General features: G+C 31.2%; 1 pseudogene; it reads left to right on the forward strand.

Annotated features, from left to right (window-relative positions):
* Window positions 1-2,136: 2,136 nt before the first annotated feature.
* On the forward strand, window positions 2,137-8,864 carry LOC113365455 (annotated as a pseudogene).
* The last annotated feature ends 5,456 nt before the right edge of the window (window positions 8,865-14,320 follow it).

The following is a 14,320-nucleotide window of genomic DNA, read 5'->3' on the forward strand; positions in this document are numbered from 1 at the left end:
TTCTCACCATGGGGAGCCATTTTGTTGAGAACGAACGCGCAATCAGCGGCGAATCCGCGACAGAACTCTTCGCAGACAATGGGACAATCGCTTATTAACGCCGCAGCGCTTATTAGACGGACTGCTCATCGGAACAATATTTTTTTCCTTTGTGAATTCATTATGAACTCGCTGCGGAATTCGTTTTCATTTATTTCGCTTAATTACGACTCTTGATTGCGCAATAATCCCTCAACGCTATTACGTAATCGTACATTATCCCGAACAGAAAAGAACAGGAAAAATAGTTCACTAAGAACATAATACTTGACAAATATCAAAACGGCAAATATATTTTAGGAGTGTCATTAAAATCGCCCATATGTATTTTCGAAAGCATATTTTTTTTAATAACTATAACTATTAGATTCTATATAAATATATTAAAAAAAGATTTTTATATTATATACATAAAGTCTAAATATGAACTTAATTAAAGGTATTATTCTGCTCGATAATAGTGCAAACGTACTACCTATACAGAAAAATATCAATCAATAACAATGATTCGCATTTTAGAATTGAAAATCTAGTGTATAATACACGTTAATTATAATTACTAAAGAATTGAAGACTAGGTTTATCATAACATATTAAGATTGCCATAGTAGAGATCGAATACGAAATAAATTTCAAAAGCTCCATAAATAAGCCGAAGCAGACTTCTGTAGTAAGTACAAAGTCGAGAAACGGGCTCCAGAGGCGAGCAATAAATATCAAATGGACTCTTTTGATCTTCAATAATACAGAGATGCCTCCTATATTATCTTTCAATTTGAAAACAATCCTATCGTGAATTTTTAAAACTACCATCGATGTTGTATATTATATATATGCTTGCACAGACAAACACAGTGTCTGTGCAAGCAATATACATAGCAATAAAAAAAAAATAATAGAAGTATATCATTGTAAAAAGCTGATAATGCAATTTGCCAAATTACAAATAGAAGTGCTAATGACATGGTTTGTTAATATTTTTCTCTTAAATCGAAATCTCCCAAAAAAGGTACAAGAATAATTTGAATTGCTAATGAAGGCATGTTTGGAAGTTCATATTATATATATATATATATATATATATAATATATATCAATATTTCCTGCTAGGCATATCATATATTTTCCTTGGAATAATTCATGAACAGCGATAATATTTTATTTTCTGACCGCACACAGCTTTCTTCATGAGAGTTCTCTTTCATGTTATATTTTATTTTATATGTATATTACGCATAAGATGTAATAGATAATTTTGTTATAGATGTATGCTTGTGTGTTAAAATAATACTTATTATATAATGATACAAGATAAAAAATGTATCAAAAAGTCGCTAGAATAGTAATATTTGTAATATATTTGCAGAATTATTCGTACATCGACGCAGGCCAAGTACATATTGTCAATAAAAAATCTAAATGTCAAATGAACTAAACATTTATGATTATCATGTTTCACTCACACATTTTCATTGATATACTCAATGGCCTCATATTTAAAAACCCAGTTCCCAAAGCGGTAAAAATATTAGAAAAATCAAACAATTATGGCCAACGTTTTCGAACTGTCGAAATGACAGTTTGTTCATCGTCATAATGACGGTAAATTTTTTTTCCGGTGATGTCTAAAATTTTATTATTTTTTACAAAATCTAAAAATTTCAATATATAAAAATCCTCTGCAAAATAGTTTAGAGTTCTAAAACGACATAAAAATTATTAACTTTAATCGATTTCAAGTGTATTCTGCGCGTTTTTATAGATTTTTCCGTTAATTTTTCATTTCGATAACATGACCGAAACGAATTGAATAAATGTTCGACGTTGCCCAAGAGGAAGTTTGGCTCAGAGGAGCGAGTGGTTCGTGGGACAGCAAAGTCGACGACGTCGAGGCTGTCGGGCTGCTGCCGTGCAGCCAAATTTTGCGATAAGAAGAACCTCGCAGACAATATCCTAGAGGGGCGGCAGAAGCGGCACGCGGACAGCGCGGCGGCGCCGCCGCTAACGTTCGCGACACGTGAGTACAAATATATTTTCAATCACAAAATTATTTGTTCAAAGAATCAAGATTTTCGTCTTGATTTCCATTTGCAGGTAGATGGAGGTACAAGGTCCTGGCGAAGGCAGTGGTGGCGGACGCAGTATATCCGCCAGCGAAGGGCGGTGCATGAGCCAGCAGGCAATGATGTCTTTATATGAAATGCGACAGAACAATCTTCTATGCGATGCCGTTATTCGGGTTGACGATGGAACGTGCTTTCCGGTACACCGCGCCATTTTGTGTGCCTGCTCCAGCTATTTTCGGTATTTGCAGCAATTTCATTTAGAAAATTCATAGAAATCGTTAATTTACAAGTTCTACATATACAAATATAATTTTACTTTAATTACACTATAATCTTAGATTCATTACACCCATTCATAGCAAATTATAGAAAAAACTATAATAAAAATATAAAATACAATTTTTGATCTAAAAGTGTTTGAAATGCATGAACCTTTGTTCATACTAGCTAGATATCAAGTTCCAAACAGTCATTGGGGAGAGAACAAATAAGTAGGTAATGAAAAATATTATTAGATTAAATTTGCGGTTAGACGTCAATCTATCTAGATCTAGATGTGTTGAAATATACTTAACTCAATAAACAACCTACAACCGTAAGAAGAAACGTAAAAAATCGTTAGCACCTGCATACCTCATACGGTTTTGGGAATTGAAAATCAAGATACGTTGCAGGTGTATGTTTGTAACTTTTTATATTATTTTTTTTATAGATATGAAAAGCTCATATCTATAAAACATCATTTGTCTTCAGATTTAAGAATAGTATTTTCTATTATTAACATAGATGAGTGCGATGTAATAATAATAATGAATTAACGGACGCCAGTTCTTTAAAAAAGATATATATCAGTAGTTCAATCTTTTTATTTAATAAATTGTAACAATTTAGATAATAATGGATAAAATAGACGTTGTTCTGTAATTATTACTGTTAACTAAATTAACAATAAAAAAAATTATACTCAATTAACATTTATACTCAAGAAACATGTTTCAACCATCGAAAACTCATATAGAGTATAAAATATATTTTATACGAATAAAATATATAATTAAGAGTAAGTATTTTTAAATACTAAATAAGCATTGGTTATAGGAGCCTAGTTGTAAGTAAATAAATAATGCAAAAGTCGCATAAGAATAAAACCATGTTAATTTTGAATCTACGTGCGTCATCTATTTTTCTTAAAATATCGACGCACAAAGCTCGCTTCAAGCATGTGCGCACAGATGTCACGATATTTTTAAAAAGCTCCATGATACTTTATAAATCGTTTATAAATAAAAATGTAAATTCAAAAAAAGACGGATTGTATTCACTATTACAATAATACATATATGCATATGCATTTATCATGCATAATGTATAGTTTTTCCACCTCCGTTCCGAAGTAATTAAATATGCAATGCAATTATTATACATTGTCATTTAAGATTTCAATATAATGCTTTTTATATTTTCAGAGCTTTATTCACAACATCTCTTAATAACGAACGAACCGACGTCACTTTGTCTGGTCTGAGAGCTCAAGTTGTAAGTCAAATAATCGAGTATTCGTACCTGCGCCGTGTCGACGTCGGGTCCGAGGCAGTGCACGAACTTCTGGTCGCCGCTGACTACCTCGGCGTCCTGGGTGTGCTGAAGCTATGCTGCGACCTGCTTCAGGCCGGCCTCAAACCGGACAATTGCATCGGCGTTATGAGATTCGCGAGGTAAATTATTTGAAAATTCGATGAAAAGTGAAGAATGAATATATTAGAATTTTTTCCCGGCAGAGCAAGATTTTGCCATGATCTCGAATTAGCAGCTCGCGCTTACTTGATGCGACATTTCGTGACTGTAGCCACACAAAGCGATGAAATCTTGGGATTACCTCTGAAAGACTTAGAAGCTATAGTTAGCGACGATGAACTCAACGTCAAGAATGAAGAAGTGGTCTGGGAATGCGTTTTAAGGTTAATATTTAAAAAATATTGAATCTATATTAGTTTTGCTTGAAAATATGCTTTTCCAATAGGTGGATAAACTTTGATCCAGAAACTCGAAAGCAGCACGTCGTAACATTGATGAAAGCGATTAGATTGGGTCTTTTGGATACTCGAGTAATTATTGAAACTAATAAATTATATATTACTAACTAATTTATTAATTCACACCGAAATGCGCTTAGTACTTCATGGAACATGTGAAAGAACACCCATTTGTTGTTAACAACGACGAGTCGAAACCGGTAATTATAGAGACCTTAACATTTTTATATGATCTTGATGTAATGACCACGAGGGATGGCGAGGTGAGATATTCAACTTTCTAACGATATCTTGTACGATATGGTCGTTTAGTAACTTATAAATCTTTTTTAAAAAATATATGCGATATATTACTAGATATTAACACCAGGCATTGCACTACCACGAGTTCCTCATGAAATTTTGTTCGCCATCGGCGGTTGGAGTGGAGGATCTCCGACGAATTATATCGAGACATATGACACGCGGGCTGATCGATGGGTCAGGGTAAGATGATAGTAATTAATAATTTATTAAATGAAATTTATTGTCCTTTCGATTTGTCAATAATATCAGTATTAGAAGGAAAGATAATGTTAATTATTATCAGGTCGAAGAAGTTGATCCAGCAGGCCCGAGAGCTTATCATGGTACAGCGGTTGTAAACACAAATTTTACGTAATTGGAGGATTCGATGGAATGGACTACTTTCAATTCATGTAGATGCTTTGACGCAGTCACAAAACAGTGGAAAGAGGTAACAATTTATCATGAAGTTTTCCAGTATAATCATTTGATTATATATACACGGAAAACCTTATTGGATTTTTTCGCCATATTAATAATAAAGTTTAATCAATAGGTCTTCGATAATAAATAATTCTAAGAGGCGCTAATAATCAATAATATAGCCTTAGCAGCTATCTTTTTAGATCTATAATTATCTTAAATATGCAAATTGCTAGTCATTATCCATTACCGGAGCGTTTGCTACCGGTAGAAGGATCGCGTTTAAATTCTCTTTGTTCAGGTTGCGCCTATGAACGCTCGGCGGTGCTACGTCTCCGTGGCGGTGTTGAACGACATGGTGTACGCAATGGGCGGCTTCGACGGACACCACAGACAGAACACGGCCGAGAGGTACGACCACCGTACCAACCAGTGGTCGCTGATCGCCTCAATGATTATGCAAAGATCGGATGCCAGTGCCTGCACGCTCGACAGTAAGTGTTAGAATATTTTGATCGCTAAACTGAACTAAAAAAGCACCCCAATATTGTACTAATCATTTATAGTAGTAGTAGAGGAGCTTTAGTAGAGCTTGCAGTTAGAGCGTGCTTATATTCGTCTATTATAATATTAATAAAATATAATTTATATTATTTTTAATCTAATCTGAAACGGCATTTATATACAATTTATATAGGTAAAATATACATCACCGGAGGCTTTAAACGGTCAAGAATGCATGAACACTGCAGAAGTGTATGATCCTGACACAAACCAATGGACACTTCTGCCCAACATGAGAACTAGACGTTCTGGCGTGAGCTGCATCTCTTACCATGGGCAGGTAAGACTCATTAATGAGATTAAGTTACCGTTTAAGAATTCGTAGCGTCATAACAAAATAGAAAAGACTCGCTTTTGCAAGATACAGTGTTTTTTAAACATTTGTTTTTAAAAACAATATAGTAAAATACCTTTATTTTTAATTTTTATAGTACTCGAAAAACAAATCAATGCTCGGCATTTTACAATTGTCAAGAATACAATATGCACGCGCATGCATTATAATATTTGTGAAAATAAACCGAAATATTTCATTTATTATTATATTCAAATATCTAAACAAACGAAACTAAAACAGTATTTTGAACGTCCAAAGTTTATAGCTAATTAACAAAATCTTTCATAATTAATCTGAAGTACTAGTGTAAGGTTTGACCATACGCAGATTAAAAATGTGCGGTCTTTGGCTACCGCATAATTTTGAACGTGACATAATAACATAGTATAAATTAAAATTAAACTCTTCTTTAGATGTCTAAAATAATCTGTTCCAAAGTTATGACTGTCCGATAATGCTTAAAGAACATAAAACTTGAAGTTTACTGCTTCTATATTAGTAGACGCTGTTTTGCCTTTTACGAAAGTTGAACGTTTAATAAGCACGTTTGTTTAGTTCAAGGGTGTCAATGGTTAATAATTTAAATTATATATATATATCTTCTATATATATAAAAATAAGTCGGGTTTTCCTTCCTGACGAAATAACTCCAGAACGCACGAACCGATTTCGACAATTTTGCATTCGTTGCAAAGGTCTCGGGCTCCGCCAGGTTTATAGCTAAGAAAATTAGTGGTGCATGGCATCGTGCTGGAACTTCATGCACCGTAATTAAAAATTCGAGTAATAAAAATAATCAACAATTGATTTAAATAATGTCAAATAGATTATCCTCTATATCTTCTATATATATAAAAATAAGTCGGGTTTTCCTTCCTGACGAAATAACTCCAGAACGGACGAACCGATTTCGACAATTTTGCATTCGTTGGAAAGGTCTCGGTCTCCGCAAGGTTTATAGCTAAGAACATTAGTGGTGCATGGCATCGTGCCCTAATGCAAATTGCTGGAACTTCACGCACCGTAATTAAAAATTCGAGTAATGACATTAGTGAGAATTATCAGAATTATGCTTGGTTAAGTCAACGAGCAATTCTTGCCGCAAAGAATAATGATAAACACGCACTGAATTTCACGATTCAATCAAAAATTGCTGGCGATTTGGTGACATACCAATGATTCTGACTGGTCTTCCGTTTGACTTCAAACGATTGCAATTTCCAGTTCGCCTTACGTTCGCAATAACAAGTCGCGAGGCCAATCGCTTAGTATTTGCGGGATAAATTTCAAATAGATTATTTAGAAAATCATTGTTTTTCACATGGGCAGTTACCTGATCACGAGTTAGAAAACCATCCGCTTTGTTTGTGTTAACGTCAGACCAAAAAACAAAAAATGTGGTTTACCAAAGAGCACTTCAATGAAACGGATAATTTGCGGATTCACTTTCATTTACTTAGAGAAGTTCAACTAAGAAACACTTAGTAATTTACTAATTTACTTTATTTGTTTTCGATTACATTTTTGTAATCGAAATAAATTCATTACTGTTGTATAATAAAATCAAATTTTTCCTTTTCAAATATAAAACAAACAAAAAATTTCTTCATCTTTTTCACGAAACCATCTGGTGGCGAAACGGAGTTCGTCGGGTTTGCTGGTATATATATATATATATATATATATATATAATTGGAGGTAATTTTTCATAGAAATAAATATGAAAGTAATGCGTTGAGCATGAATGAATAAAAAAATTACAGCATAAGAGAGAATGAATTATTATTAAATATCTATCTATTAATGTAAGATAAACATAAATCAATCTTTAACTAATCGTAAGCAATTGATCAAAGTGGATATCCAACAATCCAAAACGTATGTAAGGTCAAATATTCCGAGTATTGTTTTCTGTTTTCGCATCCCTTCATTATGGCTTAACGTTCCATTCTTCGAGCGCAAGTGATTTATGACAAAAAACAAATATAGTCATACTTTTTATACCTGAAAAATAATATTTTAGTAGCATCGTTAAAAACAAACATAATGACATGGTTCGTTCTGTCGAAGGTGTATGTTATTGGCGGCTTCAATGGAATGTCTCGGATGAGCAGCGGGGAGCGGTACAACCCGGCCAGCAATACATGGAGCAACATCAGGAGATGTATCACCCGAGGAGCAATTTTGCCATCGAGGTGATCGACGACATGATATTTGTCATTGGAGGATTCAATGGGGTCACTACTATCTACCACGTAGAGTGCTACGAGGAAAAGACCACGAATGGTAAGGGAAAGAAATTTATTCGCAAAATAATAGTTGCCTCTTGCGTCACCCCTAAACGAATGTTTTTTTTTTGAAATTTTGTTATCCGATCATTGTTCATTGTTGTATCTCCTAATAATTGGTTTAACTTTGAAGGTATGAGGCCACAGATATGAGTATTTTCGATCTGCCCTATCGGCAAGTGTCATCATGGGTCTACCTAATGTTCGTGATTATATTCATCAAAATCGAGAGAGGCTGATGGAAAGCGAAGACAGCGCATGATTGCAGCATGTTCTATAAAAAGAGTTAAAAAAGACTTAATTCAACTATACCACATCTCAATAATAAATCACATTTAAGTTATACTGTTGATTGATCGTCGCTATTTTTGTAAAGTTTATTATTCGTTCAGCTTGTTTCTTTTTGCTACCTGGCATATTCATTATATGTAAGATTTTCCCATACTTGATTCTGATAACTATTATATTTCTCCATTTTGTACAAATTCAGTATCTAAGAATAGTATATTCTTGAATTCTTGGCTTATGCTTTTAAGAATGATATTGAAATATTTTGCATCAGGTGATCGTTTGCGGGCCGAGCAGGGAAATAATGGGCCGAATCCGCCGCCGCTGCCCGCACCACCAACTCGCGGCAATCCACCCATTCTACAGGTAAAAATTATTTTTATCATGCAAGACATGAATCTGTCCTAGGTATAAAATAAAATATATTTCAATCGACTTATTTTATAATAATTTAGCAGATCGACTTGAATGCACTTCAAGCTGCGCCGATCACGATGACCCAATGGATCAAGACACATAGAAAATGGCCATTTATTAGATGATGACAATATGTAATGACACCGATGAACAAAATATTTTGATAACAAACACTATCAACCACAAATGCCGCACGACCACGTCAAATTGCCATTTAATGGACAATAACAATTTGGCATTATTGGCACCACTATTAACAAACTTCAAATTATTTCACACCACCATGGACAAAATCTATATGAACCAAAAATAAACTAGAATTAGACTTTCTATAATAAATTTATAACTTTCCTCTATTTCTAAACGATCCATTTTAAAATTAAATCTCATAACATTAAATTAAAACACTAATGATTTAATATTAAATTCATAATTATATAAATTTTACATTACAATTTTTTATTTATATTTTTTGTATTCTTTTTTTAAATATACTTTTTACGTTTCAATGACTGAACTTGCATTATTATGATTTAACTTGTGAAGATTTTTAATTAACTTCCCGTAGGTAAGTTATTGTAATGGGCCGAAAATCGGAATTGAAATGTTTAACATTTCTCGACGTTTTGAAGGTTTTTGAACGTTTTGGCATACCTCAGAAAAAATGATGTGGTGTTGTGTGGGTGTGTGTGTGTGTGTGTGTGTGTGTGTGTGTGTATGTATGTATGGATACAATTTTCCAGTCACGTTTTAGGGCGCACGGATCAACCGATTTAATGGTTCAAAAAACTTCGATTCCTCTGATAGGGAAAAGAGCTGATTGTTTTTGGCAAAGGCAGGTCCGCCGTTTCGAGATACGGAGCAAGAGTGCAGAAATAGAAATCGAATTTTGAGAGCACGGAGTATCTGATTTGAAGGATCTAAAAGCATTCAATTAGTAATGATTGGGCGAATCTTATTAGTTTTTGGCAGGCAGGCCCGCCATTTCGAAGATATGGATCTAATATGTAAAAAATGGCAGTTTTGAGAGAACTAAGCGTCCGATTAAAATGATCAAAGAACTTCTGCTTGTCTAACAAATAATTGATTTTGAAAAAAAAATTTTGTTCACTTTTTTTTTTTTTTTTTTTTTTTTTTTTTTTTTAGTTTATCAAAAATATTCAATTTACTTTAATTCTGGCTATAGTTCTAGATTACTTTACATATTTTCAACTCTGCAATTCAGTTTATATAATCTCATAAATATAGACAATGTTACAATATTTATAATACTCTATTTGAAAACATTCAGTACTTCCTCGAACATTTCGGTAACGAAGTTTCCAGCATTTGCCTTAGGCACGATGCCTAAATGCCTCAAGAAGATTCCACTTACAGCTAGTTATTGTTTGTATTTAATAAACATGATGTTTAAACTTTTGCAATATTTATTAAGAATTTTAAATACTATAACTCTATAATATAGTCAAACTAAATCTATAGTCAAACGTGCTATTATAAAAATAATGACTACACAAATTATTTATATCATCAATTCTATAACTATATAGACTATGTGTATGAATTAATAAATATAAATTCGAAATTTTTGACATGATATATTATAATTTTAACGTTCATAGTTTTCTAAATCTATAGATACCACACATCCATTAAAATCTATTTGTCAGATCAACAGCAAAAGTATGCAAAAGCGTAACCTGGTAATTAAAAATATATTCGTTTGTTTAATTGTTTTTTCCATAAGTTAGTCGGATCAATAGCATATTATTTATTCATGATAAATGGAACTATTACTTGAGAAATAAACTTTTCAGAAAATAATATCAACAATCCTTGAAACTAGAAACAGATTTTTGAAAATCATCAAACCAATTTGAATCAAAATCTTCATCGTGTCATTTTAAATTGAGAAACAAATACAATATAATCAATTAATTTCAAGATTTGACACTGATTTTTTAAGTTACATCTTTTGCTTTTAGTAGAGAGACTTTTGAAAGCAATTAGATCACTACAGTATTTGTACTTGCGTTACATGTATATATACGATATTAATACTACTACTTAGAACTACGTATACTGTTTCAGTGATAATTATAGAGGCAACCATTTCAATTTAATCATTCAAAGACCAATTTGAAAAGTAGAATTAAAAAAAACTTCCTAAGAAATGGTATTGAAAAAGGACCACAGAATATGAACAATAGCAATATAGTTTTCATAATCTTATAAAAGTCAAAATTATTACTTTGAAATACTGATGTTAAACATATATATACTTAATATATTTTATGTAAAACTACGCAAAAAAGATTATGTAATGAAATCACAGAAGTTTGTATCTAAATTATCCCAATATTCCTTAGCCAACATAAATAAATATTAGAATCTTAGTCGTCATTAACAAGATTAATGCAATAAGGTTACTAATTTACTAAGATTAAAGCGATATTCAAATGAATAAATCATAAAATTGAATAAATTTAACTACTAAGATATTTTAACTCCATTGAAAACGCATGTTAATTCATTTACTGTATAAATATACATTTTGTAATAGGAAAGAAAGTTCATTGCCGCTTTGCACAAAATTGTGATAGGATTCAGTTTGAAAATGCCATAAAACGTTTTACTCTAAATGCTCATGTCATATATATAATACTTATAATTAATGCTCCACACAACTACATACTTAAATAATCTTATATTATGAATCAAATTTAAGCAAATGGGCACAAAATACTAATTTTATTGAAAAGATAATTAGGTTAATATAGAGAAATGCATTCATAATGCTGTAATAGTAATATACTAAAAAATGGGCGAGCTAAACATTTTTTCAGATTGGTCAAATATTTTGTGTAATGAAAGAACTTATAGCAAAACCCTTATTCAAATAAAAAGTTTCAGCAAAACTTGAACAACTCTGTATATAGTTTGGATATTAAATTGGTAATCAAGAAGTTTGTTGACCTTTTGTTTAAAAGCAAATTTTTCAACCCATTTTGAGTTTTCAATTAATACATTTTGATAATGATTCAATAATAATAATTATGCCTACTAGGTCGTATTTTAAAAATACTTTCAATATAATTCTTAGACTTAATGATAAAAAAATTAAATCTTTGTTTCAGTCATTTTATGAACTGAAGGATCACAAATCACCAACAATACCTGTTGGTGTTAACTCTACGTTAAAATTTTATACAGAATTCTAACTTTACAATATACTGTTATATATTAATTTTTACCAAATAGCAATCTAATAAAAAAAATAGATTTCATTTATAATGAAAAGTGCCACATATTTCAAAGGTTTTTTATGCTCATAATTATGCTAAAATTTATAGTCTGGCCTAAATCTAAAGTATCTTTTTACAATTTATATTTTATTATAATTTAGAATCAAATTCAAACGTACACTCATTAATATAATTATGTGGCACTCTTTATTAAATTTAGAACTATGCAGAAATATGATTCAAATATAAAACATCCAAATGACATTAATTACATTTGTTTTGTTATAATCCTTTTATATTTAAAATGTTATTGATAGATTTGTAAAGTGAGTCATGTGCTCAAAATGACAAAAATGCCGCCTGTCATACAGAAAGCACAAATGTTAAACTAGTCCTTAGAAAGTGGAATTGATAAATAAAATGACTATACAATAATGACCTTACAATGAGCATCAATTTTATTACTTTTTGCATCAGTTTCTAAAAACTTTTGTACCCAATGTAATGACATTTTGTATAGTCTATAAAATTAAAAAAATACATAATAACCATTGTTTGCTTAGCAATGCATGGTTTATTATCACAGACTTCTGAATATTGGAAAATGCTTATTATTTCACAGAAGTAGCATGTAAATAGATCTCTCAATAATAGAATAGAAGAGATATGGTATAGACTACCAGTCATTGAGCAAAAATTCTTTAATAAACAGATAAATATTTCTTTCTAGTGAAATTGCTAATTCATTAGTTGATTAGCAAACAGCGGTTGTATCAATATTATAATATTAACCCTTAACGGATAATGGCCGTCGTATATGCGACAAAATACATTAAGAGTTAATATTTTAAACTTTATTACATTGTTATATCTTATAATAAAAGTTTGTTCAGCCATAAAATCCTGTAATCTAATCATCTAATGAAAATGAATTTATTCATGGCTTATCTATATTTCATTTTCATTCAGACGGTTGTTTTTTTATCAACAATGACTGCAATGTTGATTGATGTTTGCAAGTTCAAGAAAGTTGAATCAAAAGCAACTTACCAATCATTGAAAAATAATAAACAAAGTAACACAATTAAATAATTAAAATTAATAAGTACTTTTATAAGAGGACTTATAAGACTACAAACTTTATTTGACGATTGCGCGTCAAATTATCGCCCTAAACCGTTGTGAAGTTTGATCGCGACCGGAAAAGCAGTGATACCAACATCATGAAATCGAAAACAGTGTCAGATTTCAAAACAAATGCGTTATTAGGTTGAACACAAAATGACTATTTTTTTCCTGTTAATTGTTAGTTCGTGCGTTTTTTATGAGTTTTAGTTTTGTTCGTTTTTCGTGAATTTTTATTAATTAGTAAGATCCTTTCAATGCAATTTTTTTATAAATATGATATTAATTGTGTAATTTATAAATTCAATAAACATCGTTGATAAATCTTACAACAAAAATTAGGAAGAAAAAAAGTAGCAAATTTCATTTCCTAGATTTATTGTTCATTCTAAAGAAGTTTCTTTTATTAACAGTGTTGATTGAAATTTATATTACATTTAATTTCATTACATAAATAAAACATAGGATTTTATAGCTTGAAAAACCGTTCTTATGAAGATTGTATTTGCAAAGAGTTCAGTTAAAAGAATTTTAGTAAAAAAATTAAGGTTTTCTTTGCTTTACTGGATTGCCTAAAGTAATAAACCAAAAATGAAAAACCTGAATTCATATCATTCTGTTCAAATTTCTTAATGAAATTGATGTTTCATAAAATATTTATTATTTTATGAAACATTAGTATCAATTAAGCAAATAAAAAAAAATGTAAGTTCCTAACTCAATTCATGTGTAATTATAAAAATGAGATAAATTATTCACTGAGAGTTAGCAATATAAACTATGTCATACCGTATTACTTTCTACTCTCGTCTTGTACGTTTTGATCGTGTGTTAGCACATGAAGAATCTGTGTTATTGTCATTTCTATGCTTTCTTCCAACTTGCACTTGACTTTGTGCTGTCAATTGTAATGATATTGCTTGACCATTTAATTTCTCAGCTTGTAACAATTCTTTAATCTGTAAACAAATGTCTATTAAAAAGAACCCATGGAAATCAAATGTTGAAATTTTATAAATCCTACCCTTTCATTTTTGACTGTGGAGCACAACCACTGGTCTACTATTTAAAACTTTTTCCATTTCGGCCCCAATGCATTCATCCATCTTTTCAATGATACTGCATTCAGCATTGACATCTATATCATTAGAAATCATATTCCCCGATGTCTTGCAAGAGCAGCATCATTTTTGTACAAATTCATGTCAATA

The sequence above is a fragment of the Ctenocephalides felis genome, unplaced genomic scaffold, assembly GCF_003426905.1.
Source record: "Ctenocephalides felis isolate EL2017-DRISC unplaced genomic scaffold, ASM342690v1 CF-g0.4_SCAFFOLD_01025, whole genome shotgun sequence".
Taxonomy (NCBI): domain Eukaryota; kingdom Metazoa; phylum Arthropoda; class Insecta; order Siphonaptera; family Pulicidae; genus Ctenocephalides; species Ctenocephalides felis.